General features: G+C 46.5%; 1 protein-coding gene across 1 annotated transcript in view; it reads left to right on the plus strand.

Annotated features, from left to right (window-relative positions):
- The first annotated feature begins 1490 nt into the window (after positions 1–1490).
- NR2E1 (nuclear receptor subfamily 2 group E member 1) overlaps positions 1491–22019 on the plus strand; it is a 133039-nt gene continuing 112510 nt past the window's right edge. Inside the window, exon 1 of the mRNA XM_076054491.1 lies at positions 1491–1786. The gene's annotated coding sequence lies outside the window, so the exon portion shown is untranslated. The remainder of the gene's footprint in view (positions 1787–22019) is intronic.

Raw genomic sequence — 22019 nt, forward strand, 5'->3', positions numbered from 1 at the left:
CCATCACCGTGTTGTCTGTGTGTCTCTGCGTTGTCCCTGTGGTGTGTGTGGATCACGGGACAGCGCTAAGTCTCTCTCCGTGTTAATCTGCCACCGTGCCCCCTGCTCGCTCACCTAATCTCGACTCGGTGAGCGGAGCTGCCGAGTCACCACGACGCGCGCTCTGCCCGGCGCCGGCTGACTGGAGCTGACTGGAGTTGACTGGAGCTGACTGGAGTTGGCTGGAGCTGACTGGAGCTGACTGGAGTTGGCTGGAGCTGACTGGAGCTGACTGGAGTTGACTGGAGCTGACTGGTGCTGACTGAGTTGACTGGAGCTGACTGGAGTTGACTGGAGTTGACTGGATCTGACTGGAGTCGACTGGATTTGACTGGTGCTGACTGGTGCTAACTGGAGCTGACTGGTGCCGACTGAGTTGACTGGTGCTAACTGGAGCTGACTGGTGCTGACTGGAGTTGACTGGAGTTGACTGGAGCTGACTGGAGTCTACTGGAGTTGACTGGTGCTGACTGGTGCTAACTGGAGCTGACTGGTGCCGACTGAGTTGACTGGTGCTAACTGGAGCTGACTGGTGCTGACTGGTGCTGACTGGAGTTGACTGGTGCTAACTGGAGTTGACTGGAGCTGACTGGTGCTGACTGGTGCTAACTGGAGCTGACTGGTGCCGACTGAGTTGACTGGTGCTAACTCGAGCTGACTGGTGCTGACTGGTGCTGACTGGAGTTGACTGGTGCTAACTGGAGTTGACTGGAGCTGACTGGAGCTGACTGGAGCTGACTGGAGTTGGCTGGATTTGACTGGAGCTCACTGCAGTTGACTGGAGCTGACTGGAGCTGACTGGCGCTCACTGGTGTTGAGTTGACTGGAGTTGACTGCTGCTGGCTGGAGTTGACTGGTGCTAACTGGAGTTGATTGGAGTTGACTGGAGCTGACTGGTGCTGACTGGCGCTATCTGGTGCTAACTGGAGTTGACTGGAGCTGACTGGGGTTGACTGGTGCTCACTGGAGTTGACTGGAGTTGACTGGAGCTGACTGGTGCTGACTGGAGTTGACTGGTGCTAACTGGAGTTGACTGTATTTGACTGGAGCTGACTGGTGCTGACTGGAGCTGACTGGTGCTAACTGGAGTTGACGGGTGCTGGCTGGAGTTGACTGGTTTTAACTGGAGTTGACTGAAGTTGACTGGAGCTGACTGGTGCTGACTGGTGCTAACTGGAGTTGACTGGTGCTGACTGGAGTTGACTGGTGCTAACTGGAGTCGACTGGAGCTGACTGGTGCTGACTGGAGCTGACTGGAGTTGACTGGAAATGACTGGAGTTGACTGGAGCTCACTGGAGTTGACTGGAATTGACTGGATTTGACTGATGCTAACTGGAGTTGTCTGGATCTGACTGGAGTTGACTGGTGCTGACTGGTGTTGACTGGTGTTGACTGGAGTTGGCTGAAGTTGGCTGGAGTTGACTGGATCTGACTGGTATTGACTGGTGTTGACTGGTGATAACTGGAGTTGACTGGAGTTGACTGGCACCCACTGGATCTGACTGGTGTTGACTGGTGATAACTGGCGTTGACTGGAGTTGACTGGATCGGACTGGTGTTGACTGGTGCTGACTGGAGTTGACCGGAGTTGACTGGAGTCGACTGGTGCTAACTGGAGCTGACTGGAGTTGACTGGATCTGACTGGTGCTGCCTTGCGCTGACTGGATCCGACTGGATCTGCCTGGATCTACCTGGATCCGACTGGCGTTGACCGGATCTGACTGGCCACAGCAGCGGCCACGCACGTGAGTTCGAGTCCGGGACCCGGTCAGGGTTATGGTGCTGACATTTGGGCCACCCTATATAACAATAACCCTATGTACCCTGACTTTAAAGGTCACCTTGTATAACAATAACCCTATGTACCCTGACTTTTGGGCCACCCTGTATAACAACAACCCCTATGTGTCCTGACTTCTGGGCCACTCTGTATAACAACAACCCCTATGTGTCCTGACTTCTGGGCCACCCAGTATAACAATAACCCTATGTACCCTGACTTCTGGGCCACCCTGTATAACAACCCTATGTGTCCTGACTTTTGGGCCACCTTGTATAACAATAACCCTATGTGTACTGACTTTTGGGCCACCTTGTATAACAATAACCCTATGTGTACTGACTTTTGGGTCACCCTGTATAACAATAACCACTATGTGTCCTAACTTTTGGGCCACCCTGTATATCAATAATCCCATGTGTCCTAACTTTTGGGTCACCCTGTATATCAATAACCCTATGTGTCCTGACTTTTGGGCCACCCTGTATAACAATAACCCTATGTGTCCTGACTTTTGGGCCACCCTGTATAGCAATAACCCCATGTGTCCTGACTTTTGGGCCACCCTGTATAGCAATGACCCTATGTACTCTGACTTTAAGGGTCACCCTGTATAACAATAACCCTATGTGTCCTGACTTTTGGGTCACCCTGTATAACAATAACCCTATGTGTCCTGACTTTTGGGTCACCCTGTATAACAATAACCCTATGTGTCCTGACTTTTGGGTCACCCTGTATAACAATATCCCTATGTGTCCTGACTTCTGGGCCACCCAGTATAACAACAACCCCTTTGTGTCCTAACTTTTGGGCCACCCTATATAACAATAACCCCTATGTGTCCTGACTTTTAGGGCTAACCCTGTACAACAACAGCAACAACCCCTATGTGTCCTGACTTGTGGGCCACCCTGTATAACAATAACCCCTATGTGTCCTGACTTTTGGGCCACCCAGTATAACAACAATAACCCCTATGTGTCCTGACTTTTGGGCCACCCTGTATAACAACAACAACAACCCCTATGTGTCCTGACTTTTGGGCCACCCTGTATAACAACAACAACCCCTATGTGTCCAAACTTGTGGGCCACCCTGTATAACAACAACAACCCCTATGTGTCCTGACTTTTGGGCCACCCTGTATAACAACAACAACAACAACCCCTATGTGTCCTGACTTTTGGGCCACCCTGTATAACAACAACAACAACCCCTATGCGCCCTGACTTTAAGGGCTAACCCTGTATAATCATTTCCTTTCAATCTACACACAGACACACACGCGCGCACACGCACACGCGCAGACTTATTTAGCGGTTTTATATTTTCAAAGATCTCAAGTTCGGATCCGATGCCAAACCGCAAATTGCCCGGAACGACCTCAAGGCCGCAGTCACCCCGCGCCCGTGTTGTTAGCGGCAGTGATGCTCAGCAGTGGCGTTAGAAGTAGCGGTATTTACCAGGGCGACTGCAGAGTTCGAACCGCGAGCCCTTACCACCGTCGCGCCCGCCCGTGCGTGCGAGGATCTCCCCTAGGTCGACTCAGCCACAAAATGAGTACCTTGTGCTTGCGGTGCGTGGAGTGAGTGAGTGAGAGAGCAAGTGAGAGAGTGATTGAGTGAGTGATTGAGTGAGAGAGGGAGTGAGTGAGTGATTGAGTGAGTGATTGAGTGAGTGATTGAGTGAGAGAGGGAGTGAGTGAGTGATTGAGTGAGTGATTGAGTGAGTGATTGAGTGAGAGAGGGAGTGAGTGAGTGATTGAGTGAGTGATTGAGTGAGTGATTGAGTGAGTGATTGAGTGAGTGAGAGAGTGAGTGAGTGAGGGAGTGAGTGAGTGATTGAGTGAGTGAGAGAGTGATTGAGTGAGTGATTGAGTGAGTGATTGAGTGAGAGAGGGAGTGAGTGAGTGATTGAGTGAGTGATTGAGTGAGAGAGGGAGTGAGTGAGTGATTGAGTGAGTGAGTGATTGAGTGAGTGATTGAGTGAGTGATTGAGTGAGTGAGAGAGAGAGTGAGTGAGTGAGTGATTGAGTGAGTGACTGAGTGAGTGATTGACTGAGTGAGAGTGGGAGTGAGTGAGTGAGTGATTGAGTGAGTGAGTGAGAGAGTGAGTGAGAGAGTGAGAGAGTGAGTGAGTGAATGAGAGAGTGAGAGAGTGAGTGAGTGAGTGAGAGAGTGAGAGAGTGAGTGATAGAATGAGTAAGAGAGTGAGTGAGTGAGAGAGTGAGTGATTGAGTGAGTGAGAGAGTGATAGAATGAGAGAGTGAGTGAGTGAATGAGAGAGTGAGTGATAGAATGAGTGAGTGATTGAGTGAGTGAGTGAATGAGTGAGTGAATGAGTGAGAGAGTGAGAGAGTGATAGAATGAGTGAGAGAGTGAGTGAGTGAATGAGTGAGTGAGTGAGAGAGTGAGTGAGTGAGAGAGTGAGTGAGAGAGTGAGTGAATGAGAGTGAGTGAGCGAATGAGTGAGAGAGTGAGAGAGTGAGTGAGTGAGTGATAGAATGAGTGAATGAGAGAGTGAGTGAGTGAGAGAGTGAGTGAATGAGTGAATGAGTGAGTGAGTGAATGAGTGAGAGAGCGAGTGAGTGAGTGATTGAGTGAGTGAGAGAGTGATAGAATGAGAGAGTGAGTGAATGAGAGTGAGTGAGGAGAGAGTGAGTGAGAGAGTGAGTGAGTGAGAGAGTGATTCAGTGAGTGAGTGAGAGTGAGTGAATGAGGAGAGGCAAATGCGACCGTGCCGTGGTGCTCTATTTTGCCCGCTGTTTGTAACTCGCTGACACCCGTGGCCCCAATCGGACACGTGTGAAGAAAGAGCTTTTCAGCTCGTCGGATTTCTCCATTGCCTCACCGGGGGAGACAAAGGCGGCCGGGCGGGGGGGGGGTGTGTGTCGGCCACCCCCTCGTGTGGCACAATGCCGGCGTTGGAGAGGGGCAGCTGTTTGCGGCTGCTCGCTAACGGCACTTGACCACACAGCCCGTCGAGGCTATACGCGGGCCCTGCGACTTTGTCTCTATGTGTGTGTGGCTGTGGGAACTGGAGTTGATAAAAAGCCACCGCAAATCGCCCTTCTGATTGGCCGCAAAAGCGGCATTGTGATTCAGGGGATTAAAGCGAGACTTGGGGTGTGAGCGTGCGTGTGTCAAAGTGTGTGTGTGTGTGTGTCAAAGTGTGTGCGTGTGTCAAAGTGTGTGCGTGTGTGTGTGTCAAAGTGTGTGCGTGTGTCAAAGTGTGTGCGTGTGTGTGTGTCAAAGTGTGTGCGTGTGTCAAAGTGTGTGTGTCAAAGTGTGTGTGTGTCAAAGTGTGTGTGTGTCAAAGTGTGTGTGTGTCAAAGTGTGTGTGTGTGTGTCAAAGTGTGTGCGTGTGTCAAAGTGTGTGTGTGTGTCAAAGTGTGTGTGCGTGTCAAAGTGTGTGTGTGTGTGTCAAAGTGTGTGTGTCAAAGTGTGTGTGTGTCAACGTGTGTGTGTGTCAACGTGTGTGTGTCAAAGTGTGTGTGTGTGTCAACGTGTGTGTGTGTCAACGCGTGTGTGTGTGTCAAAGTGTGTGTTTGTGTCAAAGTGTGTGTGTGTCAAAGTGTGTGTCAAAGTATGTGTGTGTGTGTCAAAGTGTGTGTGTGTGTGTCAAAGTGTGTGTGTGTCAAAGTGTGTGGCAAAGTGTGTGTGTCAAAGTGTGTGTGTGTCAACGTGTGTGTGTGTGTCAAAGTGTGTGTGTCAAAGTGTGTGTCTCAAAGTGTGTGTGTATCAAAATGCGTGTCAAATTATGCGTGTCAAAGTTTGTGTGTCAAAGTGTGTGTGTGTCAACGCGTGTGTATGTTAAAGTGTGTGTGTGTCAAAGTGTGTGTGTGTGTCAAAGTGTGTGTGTGTCAAAGTGTGTGCTGTGTCAAAGTATGTGTCAAAGTGTGTGTGTGTCAAAGTGTGTGTGTGTCAAAGTGTGTGTGTGTTAAAGTGTGTGTGTGTGTGTGTCAAAGTGTGTGTGTGTGTCAAAGTGTGTGTGTCAAAGTGTATGTGTGTCAAAGTGTGTGTGTCAAAGTGTGTGTGTGTCAAAGTGTGTGTGTGTGTCAAAGTGTGTGTGTGTGTCAAAGTGTGTGTAAAAGTATGTGTGTGTGTCAAAGGGTGTGCTTTGTCAAAGTGTGTGTGTGTCAAAGTGTGTGTGTGTCAAAGTGTGTGTGTGTGTTAAAGTGTGTGTGTGTGTCAAAGTGTGTGTGTGTCAAAGTGTGTGTGTGTGTGTCAAAGTGTGTGTGTGTCAAAGTGTGTGTGTGTGTGTCAAAGTGTGTGTGTGTCAAAGTGTGTGTCAAAGTATGTGTGTGTGTGTCAAAGTATGTGCTGTATCAAAGTGTGTGTCAAAGTGTGTGTCAAAGCGTGAGTGTGTCAAAGTGTGTGTGTGTGTGTTAAAGTGTGTGTGTGTCATACCTGGGCAGTGTGCTTATGACTGGCTCCAGTTTAACAGCAGAGGTCTCACTCCGAATAAGTCGAGCGGCAATATCTTTTCATCGGTTGCGTAACGCTGTGTGGAAGCTACCTGGTCTGTCGCTCCGCACTAAGCTTCAGGTCTTCTCGGCGACGGTCATTCCCTCCCTTCTCTACGCTTGCGAAACGTGGACGCCCCTAATGGAACATCTTCGCCGGTTAGAAACATTTAGGCTGGCCTGCCTACGATCCATCCTGGGTTTAACCAGACTGGATTGTGTGAGGAGCTCACAAATCCTTGAAAGATCTGGGCAGGGTCCCATCGGTGAGCTCCTCCGGCAGGCAAGGCTGCGATGGCTGGGTCATGTAGCCCGCATGCCCAGCCACCGCATGCCGAAACAGCTTTTGTTTGGCCGGATTGAGGGGGCTAAGCGGGCGCGGCACGGGCTAGAGAAGAGATGGAGTGATGTGGTACAGGAGGACGTGGAGCTGAGTGGACTTGCCGATGACTGGTACCAGCGGTGTCAAGATCGGCCTCTGTGGAGGAGGCTCGTGAAGGATGCTACTGTGCAGTTGGAGGCAGTCGCCCTCCAACAACAACGGAGGGCGGAGGAGCGACGCTCACAACAACGAGCGGAGCGCCGGGTGGCTAAAGCACAGCAGGTTGGCACAGTAGGGGGCACAGGTGGTGCATCAGCCAGTCATCTCAGTCAGTCGACCCGTGGCACCTGGGTCTGCCCAGTGACCTCCTGCCAGCGGGCGTTCGACACTTCACGTGGGCTCACGGTGCACATAGCCTGGCACAAGCGTCGTGGTGACGTCACCGCCACTTAGTGGCGAATGGCGGTTGTTGTTGTTGTGTGTCAAAGTGTGTGTGTGTGTGTCAAAGTGTGTGTGTCAAAGTGTGTGTGTGTCAAAGTGTGTGTGTGTGGGTCAAAGTGTGTGTGTGTGTGTGTCAAAAGATGGGGCCTTACCATCAGCCCCACCAAAACTAAGCACCTGCCTGGGTATTTTGTACCATCGGACACTCCACCCCCACAACTCCCAATCGGTGATGGGGCAGTTGTGGAGAGAGTGGAGAGTTTCCCATACCTGGGCAGTGTGCTTATGACCGGCTCCAGTTTAGCAGCAGAGGTCTCACTCCGAATCAGTCGAGCGGCAATATCTTTTCATCGGTTGCGTAACGCTGTGTAGAAGCTGCCTGGTCTATCACTCCGCACTAAGCTTCAGGTCTTCTCGGCCACGGTCATTTCCTCCCTTCTCTACGCTTGCGAAACGTGGACCCCCTTAATGGAGCATCTTCGCCGGTTGGAAACATTTAGGCTGGCCTGCTTACGATCCATCCTGGGTTTAACCAGGCTGGATTGTGTGAGGAGCTCACAAATCCTTGAAAGATCTGGACAAGGTCCCATCGGTGAGCTCCTCCGGCAGGCAAGGCTGCGATGGCTGGGTCATGTAGCCCGCATGCCCAGCCACCGCATGCCGAAACAGCTTTTGTTCGGCCGGATCGAGGGGGCTAAACGGGCGCCGCACGGGCTAGAGAAGAGATGGAGTGATGTGGTACAGGAGGACGTGGAGCTGAGTGGACTTGCCGGTGACTGGTACCAGCGGTGTCAAGATCGGCCTCTGTGGAGGAGGCTCGTGAAGGACGCTACTGGGCAGTTGGAGGTAGTCGCCCTCCAACAACAACGGAGGGCGGAGGAGCGACGCTCACAACAACGAGCGGAGCGCCGGGTGGCTAAAGCACAGCAGGTTGGCACAGTAGGGGGCACAGGTGGTGCATCAGCCAGTCATCTCAGTCAGTCGACCCGTGGCACCTGGGTCTGCCCCGTGACCGCCTGCCAGCGGGCGTTCGACACTTCACGTGGCCTCAAGGTGCACATGGCCTGGCACAAGCGTCGTGGTGACGTCACCGCCACTTAGTGGCGAATGGCGGTTGTTGTTGTATGTGTGTGGCTGTGTTTGTGCGTGTGTCTGTGTGTGATTGTGTCTGTGTGTGTCTGTGTGTGTGTCTGTATCTGTGTGTGTATGTGTGTATCTGTGTGTGTCTGTGTGTATGTTTCTGAGGGTGTGTGTCTGTGTGTGTGTCTGCGTGTATGTTTCTGAGGGTGTGTGTCTGTGCGTGTGTCTGTGTGTGTATCTGTTTGTGTATGTGTGTATCTGTGTGTGTCTGTGTGTGTATCTGTGTGTATGTTTCTGAGGGTGTGTGTATCTGTGTGTGTCTGTGTGTATGTTTCTGAGGGTGTGTGTCTGTGTGTGTGTCTGTGTGTGTGTCTGTGTGTGTGTCTGTGTGTATGTTTCTGAGGGTGTGTGTCTGTGTGTGTGTGTCTGTGTGTCTGTGTGCGTGAGAGTGTTCGGTGTGATCTGTGTGGTTACGTCAGGGCTCTACCCTGAGCTATTGTCCGCCCCCTGGGCTTGGCCACGGGGTTTTTGTGTTGGACATCGCCCGGGTTAATGAGAGGGGAGTCACTCATTACACGCTCTCTCTCCCTCTCCCTGCCTCCCACTCTCACTCACCCTCTCCCTGACTCCCCCCTGCCTCTCTCTTATTCACTCTCTCCCTCCCTGCCTCTCGCTCATTCACTCTCCCTCTCTCTCATTCACTCTCTCACTCACTCTCTCTCACTCACTCACTCGCTCTCTCACTCTCTCACTCACTCACTCTCTCACTCTCTCATTCTCTCACTCACTCTCTCACTCACTCACTCTCACTCACTCAATCTCTCACTTACTCTCTCACTCTCTCATTCTCTCACTCACTCTCTCACTCTCTCACTCACTCACTCTCTCACTCACTCACTCTCTCTCTCACTCACTCTCACTCACTCACTCTCACTCACTCACGCTCACTCACTCACTCTCACTCTCTCACTCTCTCACTCACTCACTCTTTCACTCACTCACTCTCCCTAACCCTCTCACGCACTCTCTCACACACACACAGACACACACGTGTACACACACACACATACACACACAGACACACACGTGTACACACACAGACACACACGTGTACACACACAGACACACAGATAGACACAGACACACACAGACTGACACAGACAGACACACAGACAGACACATAGACAGACACACACACAGACACACACACAACAACAACAACAACAACCGCCATTCGCCACTAAGTGGCGGTGACGTCACCACGACGCTTGTGCCAGGCTATGTGCACCCTGAGGCCACGTGAAGTGTCGAACGCCCGCGGGCAGGAGGTCACGGGGCAGACCCAGGTGCCACAGGTCGACTGACTGAGATGACCGGCTGGTGCACCACCTGTGCCCCCTACTGTGCCAATCTGCTGTGCTTTAGCCACCCGGCGCTCCGCTCGTTGTTGTGAACGTCGCCCATCCGCCCTCCGTTGTTGTTGGAGGGCGACTGGCTCCAACTGCCCAATTGCGTCCTTCACGAGCCTCCTCCACAGAGGCCGGTCTTGACACCGCTGGTACCAGTCATCGGCAAGTCCACTCAGCTCCACGTCCTCCTGTACCACATCACTCCATTTATTCTTTAGCCCGTGCCGCGCCCGTTTAGTCCCCTCCATCCGGCCGAACAAAAGCTGTTTCGGCATGCGGTGGCTGGGCATGCGGGCTACATGACCCAGCCAACGCAGCATTGCCTGCCGGAGGAGCTCACCGATGGGACCTTGCTCAGATCTTTCGAGGATTTTTGAGCTCCTCACACAATCCAGCCTGGTTAAACCCTGGATGGATCGTAGGCAGGCTAGCCTAAATGTTTCTAACCGGCGAAGCTGTTCCATTAGAGGGGTCCACGTTTCGCAAGCGTAGACAAGGGAGGGAATGACCGTGGCCGAGAAGACCTGAAGCTTAATGCGGAGCGACAGACCAGGTAGCTTCCACACAGCGTTACGCAACCGATGAAAAGATATTGCCGCTCGACTGATTCGGAGTGAGACCTCTGCTGATAAACTGGAGCCAGTCATAAGCACACTGCCCAGGTATGGGAAACTCTCCACTCGCTCCACAACTGCCCCATCACCGATTGGGAGTTGTGGGGGTGGAGTGTCCGATGGTGCAAAATATCCCCAGGCAGGTGCTTAGTTTTGGTGGGGCTGATGGTAAGGCCCCATCTCTTAGTGGCACGCTCCAGTCTCAGCAGCAGTGTCTCCAACTCCTCCTCTGAATGAGCAGCTATATACCCAAATCATCGGCATACATAACGTGGTTGAGCAATAGGGAGAAATCCCTTGACCGTACCCGGGCATCGATCAGCCTCCCATTATATCTGTACCAAATGGAGATTCCCCCGGTACAGCTATTGAAGGCTTCACGAACTACGTGGTCAAAATAGATGTTAAATAATGTGGGAGCCAGAGGACATCCCTGTCGCACCACAAGGTGTACAGGGATTGGCTCTGACTCCCGGCCACGTAGTTTTACCCTGGCCCGCTCACCATCATGAAGGTCCTTAATGATCGTGAGCAGAGGGTCAGGGACTCCAAACGCACCAAGAACAACCCAGAGCCCAGGCCTACTGATGGTCAATAAAGCGGAGATGAAGGTCTTGCTGGAATCCTTTACACCTCTGCTGTAGCAGACGGACAGAAAATATGGAATCTGTGCAGGACCGCCCTTTCTTGAAACCACATTGGGGCTCCGCAAGCCTCTCCTCAGCGTGCCTGCAAGGCGATGTTGAATAATCCTTGCCAGGAACTTTCCCGGCACACTGAGGAGTGAGATGCCCCTGTAGTTGTTACAGTCTGTGCGGTCCCCCTTCTTAAAGAGGGGAACAACAGGGCATCCTTCCAATCCTGCGGAACCCGTCCAGTGGTCCCAACTGTTCTTATGATGTCATATAGGGCAGTCTGTGCAGAAACGCCACCTTCCCTCAGCATTTCGCTTGGGAGATCATCTCTGCCCGCTGCCTTTCCTGGTCTCAGACTCTGAATCGCCTTCAGTACTTCCTCAACAGATGGCACTTCAGCCAGCCACTCACAGGGGGTGACTTCTTCCAATATTTGAGGCACCGCAGATTCAGCAGGGTCATCCCCGTTTTGTTCTACGATGTTTTTCTGGCTGAGGGATTTTCCCTCCCCCAGGACCTCACAGAAATGCTCAGCAAATCTGCAAACTTGTTCCTTCAGGTCTGACATTGGATCACCGTTTTTCCCCTAATGATGGTAATAGGTGTGGCGCTGCAGGTTACTTTTTTGATGGAGTTAAATAGAGATTTGTGATCACAGGCCACTGAGGCAGACTCCATCTCCTCAGCAACCCGCGACCACCACCCATCCTTGCAGCACCTCACGGCTCTCCGAACCTCCGAGTGAAGGTACGGTAAGCGTCCTCATTCTCTGACGTGGGATTCTGTTGCCGATGACAGTGGGCCTGTCGCTTTTTCTCAACCATCCTGAACACCTCCTCTGTCAGCCAGGGTCTCTGGGGAGGTCTGGACCGCGTTCCCAAAGCAGCCATTGCAGCTGCATGAGTCACAGTCCTAAACCTCGCCCATTTACCCTCGACATCAGGAGGAGTAGGGGACGATGCCAACCTCAGCCGCAAGCGATGATGAAATTCTCGCTTGCAACTTTCATCAGATAACTGAGTCCAGGCCACTTTAGGTTGGAATTGGGTCCTTGGTGTACACCCACCACCGGAGTGGAAGAATGACAGGCGCATCTTACAGATGACTAGTCGATGGTCAGAGGGCAATATCAGCTCCACGGTAGATCCTGGTGTCAAGGAAATGGGCTCGCATCCGCTGGTCCGTCACTATGTAGTCCAGCAGATGTTCTTGCTTGGACCCAGCATGCATCTATGATGTTTTGTGGATGCGCCGATGCTGAAACAGTAATTACAAGCCCATGGGCTGCACAAAAATCTAGCAGCCTCCTACCGTTGTTATTGACCTGATCTGGCCCATGCCCTCCAATCACTCCAGACCAGGTGCCAGGATCATGACCAACTCGGGCATTGAAGTCATCCAACAACATTACTCTATCCCGAGGGGCCACTTTAGGCATCTGACTCATCGGCTTTTCCTGCATCCCTCCACGGATGTTCGTCTTCGGTGGGGACATAAGTAACCACGACCACCACTCCTCGCCTCCGGTTGATGCGAAGGCGAGCCCAAAGAAGCCTGGGGCTTACAGCTTCCCACACCTCACCTCCACGCTCCAACGCCCCCTTCATTCTTTTGTGCAAAAGCAGAGCCACACCCTGTTGTTTGGCAGTCAGCTGCCCCGAGAAGAGGACTATCCACCACTCATGGTGGCAGAAGCCAGAACCGGTCCACCAGACCGGTCCAGTTCCCGAGAGAGCAGTGGCAGCCTCTCCTCCGCAATGAGCATTCGAACATTCCACGTGGCCATCCGTAGTGGCTTTTCGTTGTTTCTGGAGTAGCCCCGAGGGTAGAGATTCAATCTCCTGGCTCCGCCAAATGGGGTTTGACCAGGAAACGTCATAGACGCCTGTCCCCCCGGGGCTTCCGGCACAAGCTTATTAGTTACATATTTAATTTGTGGTTTAGTGGTTATTTATTGAAGGTAGAGGGGTTACCAGGCCCTCGCACCCGTCCAGAGCCCCCGTTTAGCCACTGTGGTGGTCACAGACGCCATGAGGGGAGGAGCCAAGCGGAATTGGCCCTCCCCTCACAGCACTGTCCACGACAGAGTTGCCCATCCGGCACCGCGAGGAGGTAGGGGGTTGTTTTTGCCGTGTACACGTGTGCATGTGTGTGTCTGTCTGTGTGTGTCTGTGTGTTTGTGTGTGTGTCTGTGCGTGTGTGTGTCTGAGTGTGTGTGTACACGTGTGTGCGTATGTGTCTGTCTGTGTGTGTCTGTGTGTTTCTGTGTGTGTCTGTGCGTGTGTGTGTCTGTGTGTGTGTGTACAAGTGTGTGTGTCTGTCTGTGTACACGTGTTTGTAAAAGAATGAAGGGGGCGTGGGAGAGTGGCAGTGAGATGTGGGAAGCTGTAAGCCCCAGGCTACTTTGGACTCACCTTCCCATCAACCGGAGGCGTGGATTGGTGGTCGTGGTTCCTTATGCCCCCACTGAAGACGAACATCCGTGGAGGGATGTATGTGTGTCTGTCTGTGTGTGTGTGTCTGTGTGTGTGTATGTGTCTGTCTGTGTGTGACGATTGTCTCAACTGGTTCTGGGCCTCTCCTAGGTCGACTCAGCCGCAAATGAGTACCTGGTGTAGCGGTGTGTAGTGAACATCGCCACTGGGGAGACAAAGGCGGCCCGGCGTGGTGTTAGCCACCCACCCCCTCGTGTGCCGTGCCAGCCTTCACAGGCGCTGCTGCTACTCGCTAACAGCACTTGCCCCTACAGCCTGCCACAGGCTACACGGGGGAGCTTTGTCTTTGATACGGTGGCTCATTGGATGAGCGCTGAACAGTTCAATTCTCGACCACGGTCAACATCAGTGACGAGATTTATTGATTCATCATAAGTGGCGAGGTTTATTGATTCATCATCAGTGACGAGGTTAATCGATTCAACATCAGTGACGAGGTTTATTGATTCATCATCAGTGGTGAGATTCATCGATTCAACATCAGTGACGAGGTTTATTGATTCATAATCAGTGATGAGGTTTATTGATTCATCATCAGTGACGAGGTTTATTGATTCATAATCAGTGACGAGGTTTATTGATTCATCATCAGTGGCGAGGTTTATTGATTCATCATCAGTGACGAGGTTTATTGATTCATCATCAGTGGCGAGATTAATCGATTCAACATCAAGGACGAGGTTTATTGATTCATCATCAGTGACGAGGTTTATTGATTCATCATCGGTGACGAGGTTTATTGATTCAGCATCAGTGACGAGGTTTATTGATTCATCATCAGTGACGAGGTTTATTGATTCATCATCAGTGGCGAGGTTTATTGATTCATAATCAGTGACGAGGTTTATTGATTAATCATCAGTGACGAGGTTTATTGATTCATCATCAGTGATGAGATTTATCGATTCATCATCAATCACGAGGTTTATTGATTCATCATCAGTGACGAGGTTTATTGATTCATCATCAGTGACGAGGTTTATTGATTCATCATCAGTGGCGAGGTTTATTGATTCATAATCAGTGACGAGGTTTATTGATTAATCATCAGTGACGAGGTTTATTGATTCATCATCAGTGACGAGGTTTATTGATTCATCATCAGTGACGAGGTTTATTGATTCATCATCAGTGACGAGATTCATCGATTCAACATCAGTGACGAGATTTATTGATTCATCATCAGTGATGAGGTTTATTGATTCGTCTTCGGTGATGAGGTTTATTGATTCATCATCAGTGACGAGGTTTATTGATTCATCATCAGTGACGAGGTTTATTGATTCAGCATCAGTGACGAGGTTTATTGATTCATCATCAGTGGCGAGATTCATCGATTCAACATCAGTGGCGAGGTTTATTGATTCTTCATCAGTGGCGAGGTTTATTGATTCATCATCGGTGATGAGGTTTATTGATTCAGCATCAGTGACGAGGTTAATCGATTCAACATCAGTGACGAGGTTTATTGATTCATCATCAGTGACGAGGTTTATTGATTCATCATCAGTGACGAGATTCATCGATTCATCATCAGTGACGAGGTTTATTGATTCATCATCAGTGACGAGGTTTATTGATTCATCATCAGTGACGAGGTTTATTGATTCATCATCAGTGACGAGATTCATCGATTCAACATCAGTGACGAGATTTATTGATTCATCATCAGTGATGAGGTTTATTGATTCGTCTTCGGTGATGAGGTTTATTGATTCATCATCAGTGACGAGGTTTATTGATTCATCATCAGTGACGAGGTTTATTGATTCAACATCATTGATGAGATGTATTGATTCTTCATCAGTGTCGAGGTTTATTGATTCATAATCAGTGACGAGGTTTATTGATTCATCATCAATGACGAGATTCATCGATTCAACATCAGTGACGAGGTTTATTGATTCATCATCAGTGATGAGGTTTATTGATTCATCATCGGTGGCGAGGTTTATTGATTCATCATCAGTGACGAGGTTTATTGATTCATCATCTGTGACGATGTTTATTGATTCATCATCAGTGACGAGGTTTATTGATTCAACATCAGTGATGAGGTTTATTGATTCATCATCAGTGACGAGGTTTATTGATTCATCATCAGTGACGAGGTTTATTGATTCATCATCAGTGACGAGGTTTATTGATTCATCATCAGTGATGAGGTTTATTGATTCATCATTGGTGATGAGGTTTATTGATTCATCATCAGTGACGAGGTTTATTGATTCATCATCAGTGACGAGGTTTATTGATTCATAATCAGTGACGAGGTTTATTGATTCATCATCAGTGACGAGATTCATTGATTCAACATCAGTGACGAGGTTTATTGATTCATCATCAGTGATGAGGTTTATTGATTCATCATCGGTGACGAGGTTTATTGATTCATCATCAGTGACGAGGTTTATTGATTCATCATCAGTGACGAGGTTTATTGATTCAACATCAGTGATGAGGTTTATTGATTCATAATCAGTGACGAGGTTTATTGATTCATCATCAGTGATGAAATGTATCGATTCATCATCGGTGACGAGGTTTATCGATTCATCATCAGTGACGAGGTTTATCGATTCAACATCAGTGACGAGGTTTATTGATTCATAATCAGTGACGAGGTTTATTGATTCATCATCACTGACGAGGTTTATTGATTAATCATCAGTGACGAGGTTTATTGATTCAACATTAGTGACGAGGTTTATTGATTCAACATCAGTGACGAGGTTTATTGATTCATCATCAGTGACGAGGTTTATTGATTCAACATCAATGACGAGGTTTATTGATTCATCATCAGTGGCGAGGTTTATTGATTCATAATCAGTGACGAGGTTTATTGATTCATAATCAGTGACGAGGTTTTTTGATTCAACATAATTGACGAGGTTTATTGATTCATCATCAGTGGCGAGGTTTATTGATTCAACATCAGTGACGAGGTTTATCGATTCATAATCAGTGACGAGGTTTATTGATTCATCATCAGTGACGAGGTTTATCGATTCATAATCAGTTACGAGGTTTATCGATTCATAATCAGTGACGAGGTTTATTGATTCATCATCAGTGATGAGGTTTATCAATTCATAATCAGTGACGAGGTTTATTGATTCAACATTAGTGACGAGGTTTATCGATTCATCATCAGCGACGAGGTTTATTGATTCATCATCAGTGACGAGGTTTATTGATTCATCATCAGTGGCGAGGTTTATTGATTCATCATGAGTGACGAGGTTTAGTGATTCATCATCAGTGGCGAGGTTTATTGATTCATCATCAGTGGCAAGGTTTATTGATTCAACATCAGTGACGAGGTTTATTGATTCATCATCAGTGACGAGGTTTATTGATTCATCATCAGTGGCGAGGTTTATTGATTCATAATCAGTGACGAGGTTTATTGATTCATCATCAGTGACGAGGTTTATTGATTCATCATCAGTAGCGAGGTTTATTGATTCATAATCAGTGACGAGGTTTATTGATTCATCATCAGTGACGAGGTTCATCGATTCAACATCAGTGACGAGGTTTATTGATTCATCATCAGTGATGAAATTTATCGATTCATCATCGGTGACGAGGTTTATCGATTCATCATCAGTGACGAGGTTTATCGATTCAACATCAGTGACGAGGTTTATTGATTCATAATCAGTGACGAGGTTTATTGATTCAACATCAGTGACGAGGTTTATTGATTCAACATCAGTGACTATGTTTATCGATTCAACATCAGTGACGAGGTTTATTGATTCAACATCAGTGACGAGGTTTATTGATTCATCATCAGTGGCGAGGTTTATCGATTCATAATCAGTGACGAGGTTTATCGATTCATAATCAGTGACGAGTTTATTGATTCATCATCAGTGACGAGGTTTATCGATTCATAATCAATGACGAGGTTTATCGATTCATAATCAGTGACAAGGTTTATTGATTCATCATCAGTGACGAGGTTTATCGATTCATCATCATTGACGAGGTTTATTGATTCATCATCACTGACGAGGTTTATTGATGCAACATCAGTGACGAGGTTTATTGATTCATCATCAGTGATGAAGTTTATCGATTCATCATTAGTGACGAGGTTTATTGATTCAACATCCGTGTCAAGGTTTATTGATTCAACATCAGTGATGAGGTTTATTGATTCATCATCAGTAGCGAGGTTTATCGATTCATAATCAGTGACGAGGTTTATTGATTCATCATCAGTGACGAGATTTATTGATTCATCATCAGTGACGAGGTTTATCGATTCATAATCAATGACGAGGTTTATCGATTCATAATCAGTGACGAGGTCTATTGATTCATCATCAGTGACGAGGTTTATCGATTCATCATCATTGACGAGGTTTATTGATTCATCATTAGTGACGAGGTTTATTGATTCAACATCAGTGACAAGGTTTATTGATTCAACATCAGTGACGAGGTTTATTGGTTCATCATCAGTAGCGAGGTTTATCGATTCATAATCAGTGACGAGGTTTATCGATTCATTATCAGTGACGAGGTTTATTGATTCATCATCAGTGATGAGTTTTATCGATTCATAATCAGTGACGAGGTTTATTGATTCAACATCAGTGACGAGGTTTATCGATTCATCATCAGCGACGAGGTTTATTGATTCATCATCAGTGACGAGGTTTATTGATTCATCATCAGTGGCGAGGTTTATTGATTCATCATGAGTGACGAGGTTTAGTGATTCATCATCAGTGGCGAGGTTTATTGATTCATCATCAGTGGCAAGGTTTATTGATTCAACATCAGTGACGAGGTTTATTGATTCATCATCAGTGACGAGGTTTATTGATTCATCATCAGTGGCGAGGTTTATTGATTCATAATCAGTGACGAGGTTTATTGATTCATCATCAGTGACGAGGTTTATTGATTCATCATCAGTAGCGAGGTTTATTGATTCATAATCAGTGACGAGGTTTATTGATTCATCATCAGTGACGAGGTTCATCGATTCAACATCAGTGACGAGGTTTATTGATTCATCATCAGTGATGAAATTTATCGATTCATCATCGGTGACGAGGTTTATCGATTCATCATCAGTGACGAGGTTTATCGATTCAACATCAGTGACGAGGTTTATTGATTCATAATCAGTGACGAGGTTTATTGATTCAACATCAGTGACGAGGTTTATTGATTCAACATCAGTGACGAGGTTTATCGATTCAACATCAGTGACGAGGTTTATTGATTCAACATCAGTGACGAGGTTTATTGATTCATCATCAGTGGTGAGGTTTATCGATTCATAATCAGTGACGAGGTTTATCGATTCATAATCAGTGACGAGTTTATTGATTCATCATCAGTGACGAGGTTTATCGATTCATAATCAATGACGAGGTTTATCGATTCATAATCAGTGACAAGGTTTATTGATTCATCATCAGTGACGAGGTTTATCGATTCATCATCATTGACGAGGTTTATTGATTCATCATCACTGACGAGGTTTATTGATGCAACATCAGTGACGAGGTTTATTGATTCATCATCAGTGATGAAGTTTATCGATTCATCATTAGTGACGAGGTTTATTGATTCAACATCCGTGACAAGGTTTATTGATTCAACATCAGTGACGAGGTTTATTGATTCATCATCAGTAGCGAGGTTTATCGATTCATAATCAGTGACGAGGTTTATTGATTCATCATCAGTGACGAGATTTATTGATTCATCATCAGTGACGAGGTTTATCGATTCATAATCAATGACGAGGTTTATCGATTCATAATCAGTGACGAGGTCTATTGATTCATCATCAGTGACGAGGTTTATCGATTCATCATCATTGACGAGGTTTATTGATTCATCATTAGTGACGAGGTTTATTGATTCAACATCAGTGACAAGGTTTATTGATTCAACATCAGTGACGAGGTTTATTGGTTCATCATCAGTAGCGAGGTTTATCGATTCATAATCAGTGACGAGGTTTATCGATTCATAATCAGTGACGAGGTTTATTGATTCATCATCAGTGACGAGGTTTATTGATTCAACATCAGTGACGAGGTTTATTGATTCATCATCAGTGACGAGGTTTATTGATTCATCATCAGTGGCGAGGTTTATCGATTCATAATCAGTGACGAGGTTTATCGATTCATCATCAGTGACGAGGTTTATTGATTCATCATCAGTGACGAGGTTTATTGATTCAACATCAGTGACGAGGTTTATTGATTAAACACCAGTGACGAGGTTTATTGATTCATCATCAGTGACGAGGTTTATCGATTCATAATCAGTGACGAGGTTTATCGATTCATCATGAGTGACGAGGTTTATTGATTCATAATCAGTGACGAGGTTTATTGATTAATCATCAGTGACGAGGTTTATTGATTCATCATCAGTGACGAGGTTTATTGATTCATCATCAGTGGCGCGGTTTATTGATTCACCATCAGTGATGAGGTTTATTGATTCATCATTAGTGACGAGGTTTATCGATTCATAATCAGTGACGAGGTTTATTGTTTCAACATCAGTAACGAGGTTTATTGATTCAACATTAGTGACGATGTTTATCGATTCATCATCAGTGACGAGGTTTATTGATTCGTCATCAGTGGCGAGGTTTATTTATTCAACATCGGTGACGAGGTTTATTGATTCATAATCAGTGACGAGGTTTATCGATTCAACATCAGTGACGAGGTTTATTGATTCATCATCAGTGACGAGGTTTATTGATTCATCATCAGTGACGAGGTTTATTGATTCATCATCGGTGACGAGTTTTATCGATTCATCATCAGTGACGAGGTTTATTGATTCATCATCAGTGATGAGGTTTATCGATTCATCATTAGTGACGAGGTTTATTGATTCAACATCAGTGACAAGGTTTATTGATTCAACATCAGTGACGAGGTTTATTGATTCATCATCAGTAGCGAGGTTTATCAATTCATAATCAGTGACGAGGTTTAAAGATTCATAATCAGGGACGAGGTTTATTGATTTATGATCAGTGACGAGGTTTATTGATTCAACATCAGTGACGAGGTTTATTGATTCATCATCAGTGACGAGGTTTATTGATTCATCATCTTTGATGAGGTTTATCGATTCATAATCAGTGACGAGGTTTATTGATTCATCATCAGTGGCGAGGTTTATCGATTCATAATCAGTGACAAGGTTTATCGATTCAACATCAGTGACGAGGTTTATTGATGCAACATCAGTGACGAGGTTTATTGATTCATCATCAGTGACGAGGTTTATTGATGCAACATCAGTGACGAGGTTTATTGATTCATCATCAGTGATGAGGTTTATCAATTCATCATTAGTGACGAGGTTTATTGATTCAACATCAGTGACAAGGTTTATTGATTCAACATCAGTGACGAGGTTTATTGATTCATCATCAGTGGCGAGGTTTATCGATTCATAATCAGTGACGAGGATTATCGATTCAACATCAGTGACGAGGTTTATTGATTCAACATCAGTGACGAGGTTTATTGATTCATTATCAGTGGCGAGGTTTATCGATTCATAATCAGTGACTAGGTTTATCGATTCATAATCAGTGACGAGGTTTATTGATTCATCATCAGTGACGAGGTTTATTGATTCATCATCAGTGGCGAGGTTTATCGATTCATAATCAGTGACGAGGTTTATTGATTCATCATCAGTGACGAGGTTTATCGATTCATAATCAGTGACGAGGTTTATCGATTCATAATCAGTGACGAGGTTTATTGATGCAACATCAGTGACGAGGTTTATTGATTCAACATCAGTGATGAGGTTTATCGATTCATCATTAGTGACGAGGTTAATTAATTCAACATCAGTGACAAGGTTTATTGATTCAACATCAGTGACGAGGTTTATTGGTTCATCATCAGTAGCGAGGTTTATCGATTCATAATCAGTGACGAGGTTTATCGATTCATAATCAGTGACGAGGTTTATTGATTCATCATCAGTGACGAGGTTTATTGATTCAACATCAGTGACGAGGTTTATTGATTCATCATCAGTGACGAGGTTTATTGATTCATCATCAGTGGCGAGGTTTATCGATTCATAATCAGTGACGAGGTTTATCGATTCATCATCAGTGACGAGGTTTATTGATTCATCATCAGTGACGAGGTTTATTGATTCAACATCAGTGACGAGGTTTATTGATTAAACACCAGTGACGAGGTTTATTGATTCATCATCAGTGACGAGGTTTATCGATTCATAATCAGTGACGAGGTTTATCGATTCATCATGAGTGACGAGGTTTATTGATTCATAATCAGTGACGAGGTTTATTGATTAATCATCAGTGACGAGGTTTATTGATTCATCATCAGTGACGAGGTTTATTGATTCATCATCAGTGGCGCGGTTTATTGATTCACCATCAGTGATGAGGTTTATTGATTCATCATTAGTGACGAGGTTTATCGATTCATAATCAGTGACGAGGTTTATTGTTTCAACATCAGTAACGAGGTTTATTGATTCAACATTAGTGACGATGTTTATCGATTCATCATCAGTGACGAGGTTTATTGATTCGTCATCAGTGGCGAGGTTTATTTATTCAACATCGGTGACGAGGTTTATTGATTCATAATCAGTGACGAGGTTTATCGATTCAACATCAGTGACGAGGTTTATTGATTCATCATCAGTGACGAGGTTTATTGAT

This window comes from Petromyzon marinus, chromosome 66, assembly GCF_048934315.1.
Source record: "Petromyzon marinus isolate PM22_M1 ecotype Great Lakes invasive population chromosome 66, UKy_Petmar_22M1.pri1.0, whole genome shotgun sequence".
NCBI classification, from domain to species: domain Eukaryota; kingdom Metazoa; phylum Chordata; class Hyperoartia; order Petromyzontiformes; family Petromyzontidae; genus Petromyzon; species Petromyzon marinus.